Here is a 6,000-nt window from a genome sequence, read left to right as displayed (position 1 = left end):
GTCAGGGGGGGCCGGAGAGACTCAGGTTGCTTTGTGGAGGCAAGAGTCCACACTATAACAGCGAGCAAGCTATGTTTATATCAAGGCAGTTTTATCCTTCCCACCAGTGAAGGAGTTAACATTCTTCACAATAGCATAATTTTCCATACACAAAAGAGACCGCAACATAACCCACAGGGCCTCCGATAGATAGATTATGGTGAGTAAGGGGGCTGATGCTTTCAGGGCTTTGTACTTGTCCTCAGGGGTTCTGCACATTGGGGAAAGCAAAACAGCTGCAGGGGCACCTACACTGAACACTCTCCCAACATTTTCCCAGGAGTTGATCCTGGAAGAATATCTGCTGCTGAGGTCACCTGGGAAGAGCAGGAGGGTCTTCCTTACATGCAATGCGGATTCAACACTGGCCCCTATGCCACTTTTTTTTTTTTTTTTTTTCTTTGCCTGTGATAGCAGGCAATGGTCCCCCAACCTCATACGCTATTGCCACCAGCTAAGGGCATCCCACTGCATGCACTGCCATCGCACGACACCCTCCTCCTGTCCCCCACGAACAACATCTCTCCGCAATCCCTGAAATACAACCAAGCCGCTCTCCTCACTGGGCAACCCCGCTCCTCCACCCCAGTTTGTCCTCCACAAGTACCGGAACATGACGCGAGACTGAGAGGCTACCTTCTCAATGGCTGAGAAGAAGCTCCTGGCGCATGCATCAGGGAGATCCGGGGTGTCATCCCCACACCCAGATTGTCGAGTTCCCGCCGTCCCGTAAACCAGACTGCGAGCTCCGGTTTCCTCCTCCGCCCCGGCGGGGCGGAAAGGCAACTCTGAATGGTCGCATTGTGGTCCCTCGGATTTGGTGGTTGGTCACCCCAGTAATCACGTCAGTTCTTTGTAAAAACAGCAGGTCGTGGGAACAGCGCCGGAGTGGCGGTTTCCACTCGCAGGCTTTTGCAATAGGCCAATCCACAGCTCCTCTTTAACCCTGCAACTGGCAGCGCGTCCGCGGTCAGAAGCCCTTTCCAGCATGGCCTTGAATACCTGCCCAAAGGTATCGTAATTCCTATGGCTGGAGTGCAGCTGGGACTGCACAGCTTCCTCCCCCAAACACTGAATGAGGTCAGCAATCTCACCATTGCCTCATGCTGGGGCTCGTTGCACGTGAGGCTGTCACCTGGAAGGATCACTGACTCTCCTGCACTCCCACACCCTGCTGAGCAACACAGGAAGGGATTTTTAAAATTCCCGGGCACTTTAAGGGCGGGTCACCTGAGGCCTAGGGCAGTAGCACGTTCAAACCTGACATGAAGCAAATGCGCTGAACACGCCACTTCTGCCCATACCTTCCAACTATCTCTTGGAGGCCAATAACAGCGCTTTTGGTGGCCACACTGGCGGAGCAGCGCTGCATCACCAGGGCTGCAGTCATTATTCCCCAGGCCGAGGTAGAGTGTAGCCAGCGCTGTAGCCAGGGAGATACAGCGCTGTATGTGCCTTGCAAGTGTGGACGGTGAGTGAGTTGCAGCGCTGTAAAGCCACCACCAGTACTGCAACTCTCCAGTGTAGCCAAGCCCTGAGTCTTTCTCAGGCCTTGGTTACACTGGCGCTTTACAGTGCTGCAAGTTTCTCGCTCAGGGGAGTGAAAAAACACCCCCCTGAGTGCAGCAAGTTACAGCGCTGTATAGCGCCAGTGTAAACAGTGCTCCAGCGCTGGGAGCGTGGCTCCCAGCGCTGTAAGCTAATCCCCACAGGGAGTTGGAGTAACTGCAGTGCTGGGAGAGAGCTCTCCCAGCGCTGGTGCCGCGACCACGCTGGCACTTCAAAGACATACACTCAGGGTTTACTTGACTAACTTAAACTTAAAATCAGTCTAATAAAATAAACTAAGAATAAAACTTAGGGAGACCAATCTCAGCCTAGTTCCCTTGAAACTTTTAAGTTTAAAGAAAAACAAGCATAGCCTACTAATAGTAGATGGATAGTAGTAGTAGATAGATAAAATAAAATAAAAAGAGTGAGTGAAAGTAAGATAGAGAGTAAGTGAGAATACTCTAGCGAGGTGGGTCACCTCTTTTATAGGGCACGAGTGCTGGAAATCCTTCCTCCTATGCCCAAATTTCATTCCTCACCCACAAAATGTCAGGGTACGCGTTAGTCCATAGGCTAGTATGTTTGTGCATGTTGATGACATCTATATACACATATAAGTTTCCTTGTGGTGTACTTGTTAAGTCTGTGGGTACAAAATTGAAAAACTCCCTATGCCATTCTTCACTGGCTATTGGTTTAGATAAAAGGTCTTAGACATATGCATGGGTGCTTATCTATTTAAGTAACAAGTCTTAATATATAGGTCAACTTTGCTTTCTGGGTAAAACGTCTTAATATAGAGAGTATCAGAGAGGTAGCTGTGTTAGTCTGGATCTGTAGAAGCAGCAAAGTATGTTAAGCTAAGGCAAAGTTAGCATCTCTATATTAAAAGCAGCAAAGAGTCCTGTGGCACCTTATAGACTAAGGGTATGGCTACACTTACATTTTTGCAGCGCTGGGAGTTACAGCTGTGGTCGTACAGCTGTGTAGGGCCAGCGCTGCAGTGTGTCCACACTGACAGCGACCAGCGCTGCAGTGTGTCCACACTTGGCCAGCATTTTGCAGCGCTGTTGTGGAGGGTGCACGTGGGCCTATTCCACAGATACCTTCGTCCCATTTGTGCGCTGTGTGGTTGTGGGAAGGGACGGAAGGGTGCGGGTCATTCCTGCTTCTTTCATACAACCCATGTGTGCAATTCGACTTCCCTTTTCAGCCATTTGGTGGCCTTGTGAGTCTGCCGTTGTGATTTTCAGTAAGGGAAATGGAGCACGGAGGCTGCTGAGGAACTTTGTGGAGACTGAATGTTGCCAGCATGCATGCTTTCGGGCAGTTGGCTATTTCCTTATGCTCCAATAGTGACAGTGAGAGAGTTCGATGATGATATAGATTCGGTTTGCTGACGCCATCCTGATCACTTAAATTGTTCTGTTTGTGCCCGATGTAACGATTGTTCAGGCACGCTGGAACGCGCCTTTTTGGGCTCGGGTAAATCAAGCACTGAGTGGTGGATCTCATTCAGTCATGCAAGTCTGCGGATACGTTCCAGTGGCTGGGCAGAGACTTTGGATGAAGAGAAAGCCAGCTTTCCATTGGGGAGCTGGGTGTGCTGAGCGGTCGTGCCGCCAACTCTGCAGCGCGAAGGACAGAGACTAGAGAGCTGCCCTGTCAGTGAGAAGCGGGTGGAACTATTGCAGTCCTTGGAACAGTGGACACTCCAGACACAAGCTAACGTAACGGAAAAATCGCAAACCAGTTTGAGTGGGAAAGTCGACACCGTCTGGATTATAGTGGTGATGACAAGTTATGCAGTGCATTACTCGCATCCTGTTAAGAAGAATGTTGACTCTGGGGATATGTGTGAGACATGGGATTGGCTTTTGCACCAATGTCGTTTCCCTAACTGTGGAGGGGCATAGATGGACGCATACTTCCTATTCTGGCACAACCCCACCTGGCATCCGAGTACTTAATCGGCAAGGGTAAATTTCTTATTGTTCTCCAGGGCTTGTGGATACACCGTGGGCATTTCACTGACATTTACAACAGGATGGCCTGGAAAGGTGCACTGATGCACGCTATCTTCATGACAGCTCTGCATGTTCAGGAAGCTGCAGGCAGGGACTTTTTCCCAAGACAGGAAGGATCACAGTGGGGGACGCTCGAATGTCCATTGTGATCCTGGAAGACCCGCTTACCATCTAAGCCTTGAGCTCTAAGAAACCGAATAGTAAAACAAGGAGGAAAAGAAACTGCAGAGAGACAAAACGCAAGATTCAAACATAAACAAGGGGGTGACCAGCCTGCCGCGTGGCAGAACTGCACTCGCTGCGAGCTGCCTGCCTTCTCTGCCGCGTCCTTCAACCAGGCGGACGCATGGACCACAGTCTCTAACGGGAAGCAATGTGGGGGAAAGCAGCATCCCAGTGATTATCACACCGGTGCCTCGTATCCTCGGCATGAGCGGTAGTTGGGGGGGGTGTGCAAGGCGAACTGGGTGAAACGCTCAGGGGGGTGCATGACATGCGCACGCCTCCACAGTGCTTTCAAGGATTAGGGATGCGTCTCTTAAAGAAAGCAATTTGAGGCTGAAAGCAACAGTAAATGTTGGGTGCCTTCCACAGGAGTGAAGTGCAGTGGTTGCAATGATTTGCAGTGCCTATTTTTCACTTGTGGTACAGTATGTTACACTTTCTGTAATAATAAAAACTGTGTTTAAAGAGAAGTAAAATCCTTTATTAAAAATACAGTACATAAAACGGGCAGGGGGTAGGGTGATGATGAGCAGTAAAGTCAGAGGTTTGAATATTTCCTTCCTTGAGTGCTGTGCAATGCCAGCTGCACTTCAGGATTAATATGCTGCATTGGTGATGGGGGTTGATTGCATAGGGTAAGGGTCATGTTAGGTATAGTTCTCCAGGGCCCTGTTAGGTGAATGATGTATGGGTGTTGGGGGCAGCTGGTGGTGGTAAGAACCAGGATGCTGAGAAGGGTGTTTGTGAGGAACAGTGGGGCACAATGGGTTGAGCTTTGGGATGGGGGGGGAGGAAGGCAGGTAGTGCTCTGCCTGCATGGCTAGCATTGACTGCATGAGTCTGTGTGGCGTTCCAGGATGCTTAGCAGCGATCTGTGCTTCTCTTGATGCTTCTCTTTTTCCGTTTCTCTTGGCAGCCTGTTCTTGTTTCCTGCTTTTTTTCCCTCCAGTCTTGCAACTTTTTATTATCTGTGGAATACAGATTCATAACTGCTTTCACCAGCTCTCCTTATTCTTCTTGGTTTTTTTCTTAAGTTCTGTAGTTTTTCAGAAGTCTGCGTGATGAAAAATGGAGCAGTATCCAAGGTCACTTTAAAAAAAAACACAGAGATAAACTTTACTACAGAGCCTGTATTGTTTTTTAAGACTATTTCTAGCATCATTTACACAGTGCGAGCATAGCACAGAGAGGCCGCAGCTGCAGAGAGAAATGGTGAGTTTCCCCACACGTGTCTCACCTGGGAAGGGGGGCTGCTTGACTCTGGGATCAATGGGGGTTCTGTGACTTGGGGAAAGCAAAGAGCAGCTACAGGGAAATAGCACTGAACCCTACACCCACATCTGCCACAGCAGGTACTCCTCAGAGCCATCTTGCACACGCGGCTCACCTGGGAAGGGGGGGCTGCTTGACTCTGGAATCCATGGGCTTTCTGTGACTTGGGGAAAGCAAAGAGCAGCACAGGGAAATAGGCACTTAACAGTATCCCTGCATTTTCCACAGAATTGTTATTAACCTCCCGATATCTCGCTGCCGCCGGGTCACCTGGGAAGAGGGAGAGGGTCTTTCTACAGCTATGTGGATTCCACCCTGGTCCCTACGCAGCCCTGCCTGTGTGCAGCAATGGTCCCCCCACCCCTCACGGCACAATGGCGCGGACGTGTTAGCCTGACTGGGACAAGGACCATGGTGGCTTCCCTAATAAACTTGTGGAAGCGCATTGCACACAAGCGCTCTGGCTGAAACTTTTGAAGAGATTACAGAGGCAGATACCGCGACGTGATAGACCAAATTCAATGGCTATTCCACATCTAGGCATGCTTGCAGGCAGCCATAGCCCCCCTCCTCCCAAAACATTTCCATCCTTATAATAAAAGCTTCTTACCGGGAACAGGCTCCTCTGCTGGTTCCTCCACTACCAAGTCCCAGCGGCTGTGACTGGCTAGCTTCTTCCTGGCTGGAAAATAGCTCCTGGCTGCATGACTCCTGGGAGTCTCCAAATACCTCAGTAGCCTCCCTCTCGGTGTTCCTCTACACCCTCCCCCTCCTCTCCAGGCTCTGAACTGTCCATCGTGATCCTCGGATTGGCAGTGGGGTTACATCCAAGTATGCGCATCCAGCTCCTTGTAAAAAGCAGCAGGTCGTGGGGCAGCACCTGAGC

This window comes from Chelonoidis abingdonii, chromosome 24, assembly GCF_003597395.2.
Source record: "Chelonoidis abingdonii isolate Lonesome George chromosome 24, CheloAbing_2.0, whole genome shotgun sequence".
In the NCBI taxonomy this organism is placed as follows: domain Eukaryota; kingdom Metazoa; phylum Chordata; order Testudines; family Testudinidae; genus Chelonoidis; species Chelonoidis abingdonii.
This window is presented reverse-complemented; position numbering follows the sequence as displayed.